Source organism: Ochlerotatus camptorhynchus, unplaced genomic scaffold (assembly GCF_037179485.1).
Source record: "Ochlerotatus camptorhynchus isolate MF236.1 unplaced genomic scaffold, CSIRO-AGI_Acam_v1.1 ptg000071l, whole genome shotgun sequence".
NCBI lineage: Eukaryota > Metazoa > Arthropoda > Insecta > Diptera > Culicidae > Ochlerotatus > Ochlerotatus camptorhynchus.
The window spans coordinates 1,222,501-1,238,260 of NW_027040561.1; the positions used below are offsets into that span (position 1 = coordinate 1,222,501).

The 15,760-nt window shown below is 37.1% G+C and overlaps 1 protein-coding gene across 2 annotated transcripts in view; it reads left to right on the plus strand.

Annotated features, from left to right (window-relative positions):
- The window catches only part of Epac (Exchange protein directly activated by cAMP), a 541,224-nt gene that overhangs the window by 822 nt on the left and 524,642 nt on the right, over positions 1-15,760 (plus strand). For both annotated transcript variants that reach the window (XM_065217278.1, XM_065217279.1), the window contains exon 1: positions 1-93. This exon is cut by the window's left edge and continues 822 nt beyond it. The gene's annotated coding sequence lies outside the window, so the exon portion shown is untranslated. The remainder of the gene's footprint in view (positions 94-15,760) is intronic.

The window sequence follows — 15,760 nt, forward strand, 5'->3', positions numbered from 1 at the left end:
ACTGCGACGACGTCTTGAGCACGCGGGAATCTTTAAAGCCAGTGTATCTGTGGCTGCTGCTGCTGGATACTGGAGACGAGGAACAAGAACAAGGTGAGACCTGGTTTGGTTAGCGAGATGGATGGCTTTCGTTGCATACTTGCGAATACCCAGGTTCCTGCCGGGGGTGCTCTGGAGTGCCTCTCCTTGACTGTTACGTGCACAGGGAGAAATAAAAATACACATTCGTATATGGGCTCTCGAATATATGCATAAAACGTGCAAAATACGTAGGTGCGCAAAGTCGTATTTATGCCGTTTTCCTATATTTTCTGCAAATGGTCGACTCGGTTCGGGTATTAGGTACCTACAATGGCGAACTGTTTACTTGGAGTGAAGGAAAATATTTTCATCTCTCTTGACCGAACGGACCGGAAGTTTCATTTTTGCAGAATAAAGGATTCATTTATTGTTTGTTCCTGGGAAGAGAAAAGATACGAATGTTTGAGATTAATTCCAGTTGATTCAATCTGTTTACGTTTGGATCCACGAAACATGAGTCAGCCTAATATAATATGAATCTACTGGAAGCATACATTGAATACACTTTTGGGTATTATTGTGGGTTGATGGTTCTCGGAAGCCTGGTGAGTAAATATATTTATTATTAAACATCGGCTTGATTTAAATTTGTTTGATTTTAACAGCTTTCCGTTGGTGGATGGCAACATGGCATTATTTATTTTTTGTCAATCAGTGTAGACCGTTTAACAATAGTACTTTTGCCTAACATGCTATTTTACAATTGACGTTTTATTTGAAATTGTCAATCAATGTAGACTACATATATGTACTAGAGTGATGCAAAATTTGAAATTTTCGCTCCACAATACTTAAACGATTCCAAATCTGATCCTGACTAACCTCTCAAAATTTGAACCCATTTGGTGAGAAACTGAGATGGCACAAACCATTTGAAGTTTGTATGGGAATTACTATGGTAAAACCAATATTTTTGTTCATGTCTATCTAATAATTCCCCATATTGGTTTGCTTCAACAAATTTCAACTGTACTTGTAGGAAATTTTCCCAGCTACAACTTTGCTGGAGACCATTTTTTGATTAAATGCAAGGATCGAAAGTTATCAATGGTTCAATGCGCTGATGTCTTATGATTATGCTCAATCAACTGCTCAGCAGGCAACATTGGTGTTTCTGGGGCGTTGAATAGGACACAAAAATCATGGCTACTATGTCACACTGTAAAATACAGTGTTGCCTACAGAGCAGCTGCTTGATCATGTCATAAGTTTATCAATCTCTTAAATAATTAATAACATTTTCCTGTCTAGTTTTACATAGAAATGATCTTCAGCAAAGTTGTAGCTGAGAAAATTTTCTATAAGAATGGCTATCGAACTGTTTCGCAGCTCAATATGGAAAAAGACTAGAAGGCAATGAACAAAAAGTTGAGATTTCCCATAGTAATTTACATGTAAACTTCAAATGGTTTGTGCGAAGTCTGTTTCTAACCAAATGAGTTGTAAATTTTGGAGGCTAATCAGAGCCCGATTTGAAACCATTTAAGCACTGTGGAGCGAAAAAGTCAAATTTTGCATCAGTCTAATATACATATGTACATCTAGGAAATACAAATTGTTTTAAACTTAACGAGATCAAACTCCGGCAGTTTGTGTTCTGCTTTAGACAATTGGACACCTTTCACTTCACTTCGACATATCCCTCTTAAGTAAGTCAATTGACTTGACATCTAATGTCGTATGACGGAAATGGGTCCCATATGATTAAGTAGATCTTTACCATATTGGCTCGCAAGCTGGAAGATGTTTCATGGTTATGTGTTTGAGAATTCACAATTAAATTTGTCAGTTACTTGCATACATTTGGCCTAAGACACTATTAAAAGTACACGCAAAACAAATGGCATGAACATCAAATGTCGTTTTTTTTTACATCCTCTACATATTTTCTTACAATAAATGGTATAGGATTTCTTTCAATGTACTGTAGCGTACAAATAAGTTTTTGTAGAATTAATATTTTCGCAAAAAACCTTCACGAGATGATGGGGAATTTAAAAATGTAGCTATCATAAAAATTTCAAAATTATCTAATAAACCTTCCGACGATCATATTACAAAATCTGTTCATGCGATGAAACATTACAATTTTTGCATGCTTTTTATGCAAATCTGTAATAGAATCTTACGTTTCCCCGTAGGATGTAGAAAATATCACAATTTAAAATTCTGTTACTGAATCAAAATGAGTGGAGCGAGTCAAGTTTGTATAGCAAATCGCAAACATTGGCTGGCAAAAACTCTTCAAGGCATTTGGAAGCTACAATTTTAAAGTTAGTATGGGACAATGAATGGGCTGCAATATGAAAATAAGAGCGGATCGGTTCGCCGACAGTCATTTGGCCAAAGTTTAAAAACAGTTTTTACAGTTTGCTCAAAGAAACTTAGGTTGAAGATTTTAACCTCAGCTATCTTATGAATCGCAATGTATGTTGATTGATTTAGCAGGTCTGAAAAATCGAGAGAGTTCGAAATGATATAACTTTCATAAAAGATGTTATTGTGCAAAGATAAAATGCCAGGGTAAATTAGAATAGGAATAAATGTTATAATTATATTCAAAGCAAAAAAAAAGATTTTAATATTACATCCAAGAGGCTGCACTTCAATCATGTCGAAAATCTCTTGTAATTTTTATGGCCATTAAACAAATGCAGTAAAAGCAGCGTAATGCCAGTTCATGCACTGTATTAATGATAATTTTGTACTTTTTGGCAAGCAATATTACACCATATTTTTGACACGATTGAAGTGCATCCACTTTGATGGGATATCAACATTATTTTTTTGCTGTGTTAAACACTGTCCAGACTGGAGAGTTATAACATGTTATAACGGTTGTCAAATAATTGCAACACAGAAACCACCATCAAGATAGCACTATAACATGTTATAACTCTGAAGTCTGAACGTGCTATAGCATATATATAATTGTATATTAACAATCAGCGACGTAGTGAGGGGTAGGTAAAAATGGTCCTCAATAAGGGTGACATGTCAACGGGGTGAATTCGATAACGCATTTATTAGACATTACAATCATGGGTGTAGGGAGCGACCCCAGCGTAGTGGTTAGCATCCATACCTCTCATGCCAAAGTCACGAGTTCAAATTTCACCCCCGGACAAGTCATGAATGACCCAAGAGCGTTGAAATTACTATAACAAAAAAAAATTATGGGTTTAGACGGAGGGGGCAGAAGTACATAGTGAATTCCCGTGCAACCAAGAAATGTAAAATTCTATTTCAAATTTACATAAATAGCATGCAGCATTTGCAAATATTCCACCGCATGAACAGATTGTGCAATGTGGTCGATTTTTAATATAGTTTGCAATTTTTATGTTAGCTAAATTTGTGTGTGTCCTCAATGCACCGTTGCTAGATTTTTTTTAAATTTAATTATTTTTTCCAAAATATCAGAAATAGATATCAAACATCGAAAAACGCAGTTTTTTTTTTATTTTGCTTAAGAAACATTAAATTTAAAAACATTTTTTTCTATGTCATCATAGCACTAAGTTGGACCCAAAAAAACCCCACAAAAATTTACCTTTGGATATTGTTTAGAACCGAACTTTTTTAAAAACCAAATTTTTACATTTAAATTTTCCCAGGAATTTAATGACAATACTGATTACATTGGATTATTTAAATCTTTTTCAAATATCTTTTGGATAATCACGGATGTAAGAAACCGACAATTACATTTGGTGTTCATGCCATTTGTTTTGTGTGTATAATGTGTTAAGATTATAATTATTAAGAATTTTGAAAATTTGTGTAAGCCGAAAAATTAAAAAAAAAAAAAAATATTAAGCTCCATAATTGTAAATTTCTATGATTTTCTTCTTCGAAGAAATATGGATATAGATTTTCTCGGTTTGCACTCTTTTGCGATAAGCCAATTGATCTCTTTCCGAATTGTCTTCCAGTCAAAATCAATACTGAAACTACGGAAGAAATATGTTCATCATATGTTCATTTAAAATTTTCGTTCCACAGTACTTAAACGATTTCAAATAGGATTCTGACTAACCTCTCAAAATTTGAAACCATTTGGTGAGAAACTGAGATGGCACAAACCATTTGAAGTTTGTATGTGAATTACTATGGTAAAACCAAGATTTTTGTTCATGTCTATCTAATAATTCACCATATCTGTCTGCTTCAAAAGCTTTCAACTGTACTTGTAGGAAATTTTTGCAGCTAAAACTTTGCTCAAGACCACTTTTTGATTAAATGCAAGGATCGAAAGTTATCAATGGTTCAATGCACTGATGTCTTATGATCATGCTCAATCAACTGCTCAGCAGGCAACATTGGTGTTTCTGGGGCGTTGAATAGGACACAAAAATCATGGCTACTATGTCAAATACAGTGTTGCCTACAGAGCAGCTGCTTGATCATGTCATAAGTTTACCAATCTCTTAAATAATTAATAACTTTTTCATGTCTCGTTTTACAAAGAAAGAAGCTTGAGCAAAGTTGTAGCTGAGAAAATTTTCTATAAGAATGGCTATCGAACTGTTTTGCAGCTCAATATGGAAAAAGACTAGAGGGCAATGAACAAAAAGTTGAGATTTCCCATAGTAATTTACATGTAAACTTCAAATGGCTTGTGCGAAGTCTGTTTCCAACCAAATGAGTTGTAACTTTGGGAGGCTAATCAGGACTCGATTTGAAACCATTTGAGCACTGTGGAGCGAAAAAGTCAAATTTTGCATCAGCCTAATATACACCCAATCGAAGAATGTAAGATCATGTGATCATGTCGAAAAAAGAAGGTTGCTGACAGGGACTCGAAACACGAACGGTGCGATTATCAGGCCCGTGCTTTCTCCACTCTCCGTGCTTCGGAATAAGGACAGGCTAAAAGAGAATAATAAGCGCTCATTTCCTCTCATACTCAACTTCGTATGTTTTTTTTTTCTTCTGCTGAACGGGAATTGGAGAGAATCGAGGCAAATGTGTCCGTCGTTCTACAATGTTATAAATAAAAAACTTGCAAGCATAGTCGAAAGCGTGGACAGAACACGAAATAAAAAATACATTAGATGCTGCGGAGGATGATAGGAAATGCAAATTAAAATAAAATGTTATAGGGGAAATGGATGTAATGTCGGCCTAAATGCCCCTAATTTGGGCTCATACATAAATTCAGCAATTGAAAAAAATTTCAATAGCGACCAAGAATATCCATTAGTACCGTCCCAATGACGCCTTCATCTAGATAAAATTGATAAATAGCATATTTTGAGCAATGGGCCCAATCTTAGATCCATAGGCCAATATTAGAGCCATTTCCCCTACATTTGTGGTTTGCGTGTATGAATTGCAGGGGAGAATTCCAAGGTAATTTTCAATAGGTTTCAACTTCAGGTGAATTCTACGGAGATTTTCAAGGGATTTATGAGTAGACTTACATGGAAATTCTGAAGAGAAATGGTATTGTATAGAGAAATTCACACGGCCGTTGAATTCGACTCAAATTTGAGCTCCATTCAATCATATTTGCTAAAACGCAGGTCACTCATAAAGTGAATACATTTGTCTTAATTTTTTGCCCATTGAGAGGTGAAATGAAAATAAAATTTGCATCAGCCTAAAATTCTTGAAACTAATTTTGACAATTCCATAGACATTCTGGCGAGTATTCCAAGAATACTCAAATCATCAAATGTATCCTGACCAGGCATGGATTCATTTACATTCACTCATTGCATTTCCAGCGACAGGGTAGAGGTAGGTAGAGGCAGAAGTAGAGGAGCTTTTTAGGAATAGCTCCAGGTAGAATTGGGCTGCGACGACGTCGAAAGTATCAACATTTGTATTTTTGTGTTTTGACTGCTATATTGCACTGAATTTTCAGACAGCATTCCAAAATTATAACTCAATTATGGCACTAAAATAGCTTCCATATGACCATCGAAATAAATTGCGCACTTGTGCCCACGTTGTGTTAAATACACTTGAAAATGAGAGGAATGTTTTACTGTCACCAGTTGTTGTTTACAATTGTGCATTGCTGTATAATACTCTTTCGGTTGATGTTATTCAACTTAAATTTGACGTGTTTCAAGTTAATGATCATACCTTTTGCCACACATATGCTTAAGTGGTCCAGTAGGTTTGATTGATGCCTATGAATCAGCGACTGCCGGTTCAAATCCCGAAATGCAAAGGTAATTTTTAGCCTTATAATAACAATATAAATATGTTAATCCAATCAGTCAGCACCTTATTGCAGTACCATACAAAATGTATAATATATGAAGCAGTCTTCCATTATTATTTTTTTCTAAATAAAACTAGAAGTCTGAACAAGGGTTGGAAAAGATTGTTATTTAATGCCTTAAAAATTTATAATTTATATGACTGCACAGCAAAAAATAAATTTTAATATTACATCCAAGAGGATGCACTTCAATCATGTCAAAAATCACATGTAATTTGTATAGCCGCACAAATAAACAAATGCAGTAAAAGCAACGTAATGTCAGTTCATGCACTGAAAAAAAAAAATAAACAAATGCAGTAAAAGCAACGTAATGTCAGTTCATGCACTGTATTAATGATAATTTTGCCTTTTTTCGCATGTAATATTACACCATATTTTCGACACAATTGAAGTGCATCCACTTTGATGTGAAATTAAAATTAATTTTTTGCTGTGTGCTAAGCTTTTGGCTGATTAAAATCACCAGATTTAGATGTTTAAAAGCTAAACAAAGGTTAATGTGGTTTATGTACAACAATTATAGAACCTAAGACTGAATTAAAATCGATTAAACAACACTTGTTAAACATCAAATTGTTAACTGGGACTTCATGGCTAAAATGATAAAGTCAGGCTCTAGGGAAAAAGTTCCTCATTTTGCCATTTCGGACCACAGTGCACTGGCTGGCGGGGTGACATCTGTAGGATTTGCTGGTGGAAAATAATACTCAATTATCGTTTAGATCTCTGGTTGTAAGCCTAGCGATTCCTTCTAGATTCCATGGAATTCGAAGGCATGTCCAAAAGACGCCCACCATACTATGCTATCAGTATGGTGGGCGTCTTTTGGACATGCCCTCGAATTCCATGGGATCTAGAAGGAATCGCTAGGCTTACAACCATTGTTCTTTGGTATTTTGATTATTATCGTTGAAATCTACTAAATTTCCTTTTTTGTCCTTGAAGGTATCAGGTCAGTTGTTCATCAGGATTTGAGTAGAATTATTCTAATTAATTTTCGGATGGCAGAGTTAGCATTTTGTGTTTTAGTTGAGGTGGCAAAATCTAGTCATTTTCGCATCTATAGAATTTTACGGTAGGTCGTAAGTTTCTGCAAGCAAAAGTGGTGCGAAATCCATTCTCTGTACAACGACCATTTGATTTTCCGAATGAAAAATTAAAATTTCGTTCAATATTTTTGTTTTTCAATTTAAAATCAAATATAGCCTAATCGCAACAAACCTGTAACCAGTTGGTTACAATCCGTGGATTTTCGTTTGTATGAGTTGTGGTTTGGAAAATTCACGTATTTTAATATCAAAGACAGAAGGCAACACACAGCAGCGAGAGGGTTAGTACCGCTGCAAAAACACTCGAACGATACTGAAGGGAGGAAAATCGTAGTCTTAAGCTAAAAATGGAGAATGATCGGCAAAAGGCATGCGAGTGGCCATCTTCTAAAAGAAAAAAACCTTCTAATTGGCAGAAGTAATCAGGCGTCCGTGTAGACCGGTATCGTAAAGTGCAGTGCCATTTAATATACCCCCCACCTTGTAGGGTTTCTGTGATGTTGGACTGCTTCCGTTCAGGTAATTCACTTTTTATTATCCTGACGGAAAATTTCCCTGAATTATAACAATTCTCAGGACCTCGTACCGTAAATAAAACGGTCGGAAGTCAGGCTCGTAGGCCAGGAAGGAAGTCAAGATGGCTTCCGAGCCTAATAGTAAATGATCCTCGATCGTCCGTCAGGGACGATTCCCTCAGGCCGGTGGCCTTAATTATCAAGGAGCTCCCGTCTCGGCTCGACCAAGGTGGCCCTGCCACGGTCAGCCGATGCCGTCAACGACGGAAGACGCCTTCCAGCTAAACGAGCCAGCAACGCCTGCTGAGCCGTATGTGGCTGATGAACGCCTCCGGATCCGCCATTCTCCCAAAGCTGCAACACTGCAGGAGCAGCCGTGTGGGCCAACGCCAGCGTCGCGACGCCGTAGGAGATCCCGCTGCAGCAGTGAGTACTAAATTTTAAACCCTCGCATACACGCCACATACATGTGAAAACCCACACCCACACGCCACAGAAAAGGGCAAATAAATGTTTTAGAAAATGTGAATATTCCTGTGTGTTTCATACTTTGTCCGCGTAGCCCCTCCGAATACCCAGTAACATGCCGGCCCTGTGACACAGTTCAGGGGTCTCATGCTACTGAGCTAGTTACCCGGGAGTGTCTGGTCATGCCATACTCACAAACCTCACATTTTTTTCCTCTGTTCAGAACCTTTGTCAGTCAACATTGGATTCCTTAGCAACACAAATAAGCAATGACACCGGTAATGACCATACATCAGAACCCTAGTCTTAACCACTTCAAACTATGGAACAACGAATAGAAGATCAGGAATCACATAGATGAAGACTAACTAACTCATTTTTTCCTTGTTTCAAGATCATCCTCGGTGGACAAAGCCGAGTCTTGTCACTATCAACATGACATAAATAGTAACAAGGACTAAGATGTGTTCCTTTGATTACTGAAAAATCCTGTGCCCTAGTTTGAAGTAGTCTGGACTAAGAATTGATAGTCACATACTTCACGAAATATTAATTAAAGCTTAAGATTCAACTTTCTATTCCCTCCCTCCTATGCACAAATGAACAAGCCCTGTGAATCATAGGCTGTGATGCCTCATCATATCTTCGTCACAGCTTCGTCCTCGGGATAACAAAAGGCTCAATTTTTCCGACGCCACTTGAAAATTCATCAGCACCCGGTTCGTTTCCACCGTTGATCGCCACCCACGGCCGGAGTGGATCACGTAAAATTGGCTCACTTTGTAACAGCTGTTTGTGTTTGATTGTGGTGTAGTGATGGGACCCCACTTCTCACAGGGAATGTTTGGACGACGGCCGCCGTGCAAAAATTGACCATGGTTATGGATGTTATTCTTTCTGATTTTTTGTTGTTGTACCTCAGTCACTCTTCTTTCAATTATATACCTACCAATGGGAGCTCACGGTTTGCCGCCACCTCCAACGCACACGAGAATGCAAATAATATCTGATGGCGCGTGGTCCGTGGATGATATCACGGCGGATAGGGTGATCAGCACTGGAAACCGGTTTATTTAATTTCCGGACTGGCTCAAAGCTGCAGGCATACCTAGTCGGTGGTGTGTTTGAATTCGGACCACCCTAGTCTTCGGAGCCTATATAGTGCATCCCACGTTTCTCGATTCAGAGTAAATATTTCAAAGCTCTCGCTGTGAGTTTGCGAATGATTTCCACTGGATGGTGTTTCTTCTCGTGGTTAGCCGGTCGTTTTGTTTGATTTTGTCAATGTTTTACTTTGCTCGGTGCGGAATTGCTGATATTTTAATTGGTTTTCTGTCGGGGTATTTGCTTTAATACAAATCGCTTGTATAATATAATATTTGCTGGAAAAAATACCTGTTTTTTTTATCTCGGATGATGAAACTGCAGTATTGCAAGCTTATCGGACATAGGATAACCTTATTTGACCTTCCGTTTTAATCTACAGTGCTGTTCGATAGAATAGCAGCGCATGCCGATTTTCATACAAAATGGTCAACATGTTGGAACTTCATTCTCGTATAATCAATAGAGCTGAACGTAATAACAAATATTTTCAGTTTTGTGACTTCCAAATACTAAATATTTTGATACACCTGTCCGAAAGTAACAATTGCTGTTGTTGATTTGAAAAATTTTGCACCACACATATTTTAAACTAATATTAACATTTGTTAATGAGGTGGGGATTTTTTGAATTATGCGTAATTTAAAATTTTGAAACTTAAAACTGCGCTAATATTTAAATTATTAAATCTGCTATTATTTCGAACAATTTCAGTAGTAGTATCTCATTTTCCGACAGGTGCTTAAAAAAACTTCGTATTTATTAATCGCAAAATTGAACACACAGTTAATTCTTCACAACTGGATGTCCACTAACTCAATATCGAGTTATAGAATCATAGTAAAATGGGTACTGTGATAGAGAATTTGTATGGGATTCTGGTTCTATGACTTGTTAATTAAAATTTCGCAAAAACGTACGTTTACGTACTATGTCAGAGGCTCGAGATAATTAAAAAACAACATATCTATAGTCTCTGAGTCCACTTTCCTTTAAAACAATGCATGTCATCAAAGGGTGATCAAGTACCGTAAGTGGGAGTGGGGACAAAAAAAATCGTTCCCTACCTTACAACATTAACTTTTCAGTAAGAAATTTTAATTTTTGGTCAAGTATTAATCCAGGATATTTCACTTGGTTTGACCAGGAAATTGGTACTCCGTTCAATGCGTCTATGTGACTACTACTGGGTTTCAAAAAGGAAGCTCTAGGCTTATGTGGAAATATTATAAGTTGAGTTTTGGAAGCGTTGGGAGCAATCATCCATTTTTGTAAATAAGAAGAGAAAATATCTAAACTTTTCTGCAGTCTGCTGCAAATAACACGAAGACTTCTTCCTTTAGCGGAAATGCCTGTGTCATCAGCGAACAAAGATTTGTGGCAACCCTGAGGCAAATCAGGGAGGTCCGAAGTGAAAATGTTATACAATATAGGCCCAAGAATGCTACCCTGAGGAACTCCTGAACTAACAGGTAGTCGATTGGATTTGGAATTTTGGTAATTTACCTGCAGAGTCCTGTCAGTTAAATAATTTTAAACTAATTTCATAATATAAAGTGGAATTTTTTTTTCAATTTAGCAATCAAACCTTCATGCCAATCACTGTCGAATGCTCTTTTTAGGTCTAGAAAAGCAACTCCAGTTGAGTTGCCTTCAGATTGGTTTGAAAGAATTAAATTGGTAACTCGTAAGAGTTGATGAGTAGTTGAATGCCCATGGCGAAATCCAAACTGCTCATCTGCAAAAATTGAGTTCGTATCGATGTGAAGCATCATTCTATTTAAAATTATCTTTTCAAAAAGTTTACTTATTGAAGAAAGCAAACTTATTGGACGGACCAAGAAAGACAAGGTACTCTCTAGGAGTTTTTTGATGATGATGATATAGACAATTCCATCTTCACCTGGAGCTTTCATATTATGAAACTTTTTAGTAATAGACCTTACTTCGTGCAAAACAGTCCCCCAGGAATCATCAAAAATATTTTCCCGAGAGAAAATATTCAGAAAATCCCGAGCAACCTGATTCTCAATAGGACTAGTAAGACCCAAACTGACATTATGGGAACTCTCGAATTGCTTAGCAAAAGTGATCAAAATTTTACCACCTTCTTTAACCCTCCGTTACTCGCGCCAACTTTTGTAACACGAGTACTCGCGCGTTGTACTTTGTACAACAGTGTGTGTTTTCCATTGCCAACGGGTATTCCATAAAAAACTTGTTTTTAACTAAACAAGCTAAACTTTTATGACAGTTAACCCCCAAAAAATGCGGATAATAGAGTAAATGTGAATGGAAACCGCGTAAACGGTGTCCGTACTACATGGGATTTGACTTAATTGGTTACAACATGGAAAATCTCGAGATCCTGACCAGATAGAAAGTTACTGTCTTTGGCAAAGTTATTCTAGAGATCATAACCTTTTTGCTGGTGGAGAGTAGTTCAGAATTTTTTCACTACGTAGCGCTAGAATACATGTGAAATTATCGCATGTGATATATCTCGAGATCATGACCAGATAGAAAGTTACTGTCGTCGACAAAGTTGTTGATGAGATCAAAGCCTATTTCTTGGTGCACAATAGTTCAAAAATTTCTCAATACGCAGCGCTGGTACACACGTGAATTTCTCATACAAAATATCTCGAGATCCTGACCAGATAGAAAGTTACTGTCTTCGGCAAAGTTGTTCAGAAGGTCAAGGTCTTTTCGTTGGTGGAGTAGTAATTCAGAGTTTTCTCACTTTGCGGCGCTAGTATACGTGTAAAATTCTCGCATATATAAAATATCTCTAGATCCTAGTCTCTAGACTGTTTTCGGCAAAGTTTTCACGAAGTCAAGATCTTTTCTTTGGTGGAGTAGTTCAGAAAATTCTCACTACGTGGCGCTAGTATATACGTGCAATTTTTGCATATATAATAGCTCGAGATCATGAGACGATAGAAAGTTACTGTCTTCGGCTAACTTGTTCAGGGGGTCAAGTATTTTTGGCTGGTGGTTCAGAATTTTCTCACTACGCGGCGCTAGTATACACTTGAAATTCTCATATAAAATATCTCGAGATCCTGATCAGATAGAAAGTTACTGTCTTAGGCAAAGCTGTTCACGAGATCATAGCATTGTTGCTGGTTAACAGTGGTTCAGAATCTTCTCACTAGGTAGAGCTCGTATACATGTTAAGTTCTCGCATGTGATACATCACTAGATCCTGACCAGATAGAGAGTAACTGTCTTTGACAAAGTTGTTCAGGAAGTCAAGATCTTTTCGTTGGTTTCGTTCAGAATTTTCTCACTACTCGGTGCTAGTATACACATGCAATTCTCGCATATAAAATAGCTCATGATCCTGGGCAGATAGAAAGTTACTATTTTTGGCAAACTTATTCAACGGGTCAAGACTTTTTGGCTGGTGGACAGTAGCCCAGAATTTTCTCACAAAATCTCGGCTTTAACCTCCTGAACAACTTTGTTCAAGACAGTAATTTTCTATTCGGTTAGGATCTCGAGATATATCACAGGCGAGAATTTCACATTTCACTAGCACTACGTAGTGAGAAAATTTTGAACAACTGTCCACGTGCAAAAATTTTGTGATATGCTAAACAACTTTTCCGACGACAGTTATTTTCTATCTGGTCAAGAACTTGAGATATTTTATATGCGAGAATTTCAAATATATACTAGCACCATTAAGTGAGAAAATTCTGAACTACTGTTCACCAGCCAAAAGACCTTGACCTCCTGAACAACTTTGTCGTAGACAGTAACTTTCTATCTGATCAGGATCTCGAGATATAACATATGCGAGAAGTTTACATGTATACTAACGCCACGTAGTGAGAAAATTCTTAACTACTGTTTACCAGCCAAAAATTCTTGACCCCCTAAACAACTTTGCCGAAGAGAACAACTTTCTAGCTGATCAAGATCTCGAACTATTTAATATGCGAGAATGGCACGTATATACTAGCACCGCATAGTGAGAAAATTCTGAACTATTGTCACCCAACAAAAATATCTTGATTTCCTGAATAGCTTTGCCGAATACATTTACTTTCAATCTGGTCAGGATCTAGAGATATTTTATATGCAAGAATTTCACATGTATAGTAGCGCCGCAAAGTGAGAAAACTCTGAACTACTGAACAGATGCGAAAAAGCCTTGACCCCCTGAACAACTGAGCCGACGACAGTACCTTTCTATCTGGTTGGGAACTCGAGATATTTTATATGAGAATTTCACGTGTATATTAGCGTCGCATAGTGAGCAAATTCTGAACTATTGAGCATCAAGCAATAGGCTTTGACCTCCTGAAAAACAGTAACTTTCTATCTGGTCAAGATCTCGAGATCATGTCACATCATGTCATATCACATGCGAGAATTTCACATGTATACTATCGCTACGTAGTGAGAAAATTGTGAACTACTGTCCGCCAGCGACAAGGCTATGATCTCTTGAACAACTTTGTCGGAGATAGTAACTTTCTATCTGGCCAAGATCTCGATGTATTCCATGTTGTAATTAATTAAGTCAAATCCCACGTAGTATGGTCACAGTTTACGCGGTTTCCATTTACACTTTCCCTATTGTCCGCATTTTTAGGTGTTTACTGTAATCAACGTTTAGCTTGTTTAGATCAAAACAAGTTTTTTGAGGAATACTCGTTGGTTTCAGATCGATTGATAACTCAGCAACAAAATGGCAAAGGAAAACTCATGTGTGTTGTACAAAGTACAACAGCGCGAGTAACGGAGGGTTAAGCGCTGGAATAGGCCTTTGAGGTTTTTTTTTCAAAATTTTTGTGAGTTTTCAAAAGGGTGTGGAACTCGGGTCTAATTTAGAAACATTATTTTCAAAAGATTTGTTCCTCTGGGCAGAGAATCGCTTTTTGATTTGTTTTTGCAAATCCCGCCAGATAAATTTCAGGGCAGGATCGCGTGTTCTTTGATATTGTCTCCTACGGACATTTTTAAGGCGGATCAAGAGCTGGAGATCATCGTCTATTATAATTGAATCGAATTTAACCTCGCATTTTGGTACTGAGGCAGCTCTTGCTTCAACTATAGAAGTAGTTAGAGATTCAAGAGCATAATTAATTTCATCTTTGGTTTGCAAAGGAATGTTTGGATCGAAGTTATATTCCATAAATGTTTGATATTGCTCCCAATCAGCTCTATGGTAATTGAAAGTAGAGCTGTTGGGATTACAAATTATTTATTTGGATATTTCAAAGTTACTGGAAGGTGATCAGAAACGAAGTCAGCATGGGTAACCAATTGGCTACAAAGTCGACATGAATAAGTTAAGACCAAATCAATAGTTGAGGGATTTCTTGCAGAAAAAAAGCATGTTGGGATGTTTGGATATTGAATAGTGTAATAACCTGCAGAACAATCATCAAACAGAATATTACCATTGGAATTGCTTTGAGCATTATTCCATGAGCGGTGTTTTGCATTAAAATCACCAATAATGAAGAATTTAGACCTATGACGGGTAAGTTTCTGAAGGTCACCCTTGATAAAAAATTCTTTTGTTGGTCTACGCATTGGAATGGCAAATAGGCAGCTATAAACGTAAGTTGTCCAAATTTTGTTTCAACAAACACTCCCAAAGTTTCAAAAACTTTGGTTTCAAATGAAGAAAGAATTTTATGTTTGATGCGTCTATGAACAATGATGGCAACGCCACCACAGGGTCCATCAAGACGATCATTTCTATAAATGAAATAATTTGAGTCCTTCTTAACCTTATGGTCAGGTTTAAGGAACGTTTCAGTTATAACGGCAATATGCACGGTTTGAACTCTCAAGAAGTTAAATAGCTCGTCTTCATTATCTTTAAGAGATCGAGCATTCCAATTCAAAATAGTTATGATTTAAAATCCATTACTAAATTTCAAAGTCATAACAATATTGTTCGCAAATTTTACTTCAGTTTGAATAGCATCAAACATGGAGTTAGATTTAAACATATCAGAAATCATGTCATATAATGATTTCTGTAAAAATTCCATTTTAGGAGCAGTAATGCTTCCTAAGTCAAAATTGTCAAAATTTCCGTTAGAATTACGTTGGTTAGTATTTTGATTTCGACCCGTTGCGATAGCAGCATAGGTAGCTCCATTAACTCGCTGAACATTGTTAGCAGCGAGGGGAGTAGGTACAGATGAAACATTTGAAGCAGGGGTGATATTTGTACCTACGGGTACGATTGTAGAATTTGTTCCTCGCTGACCGTTATTAACAGCAGAGTAATTTGTACCTGGTCGGAAACGTAGAGCGTTTCCTACCTGGC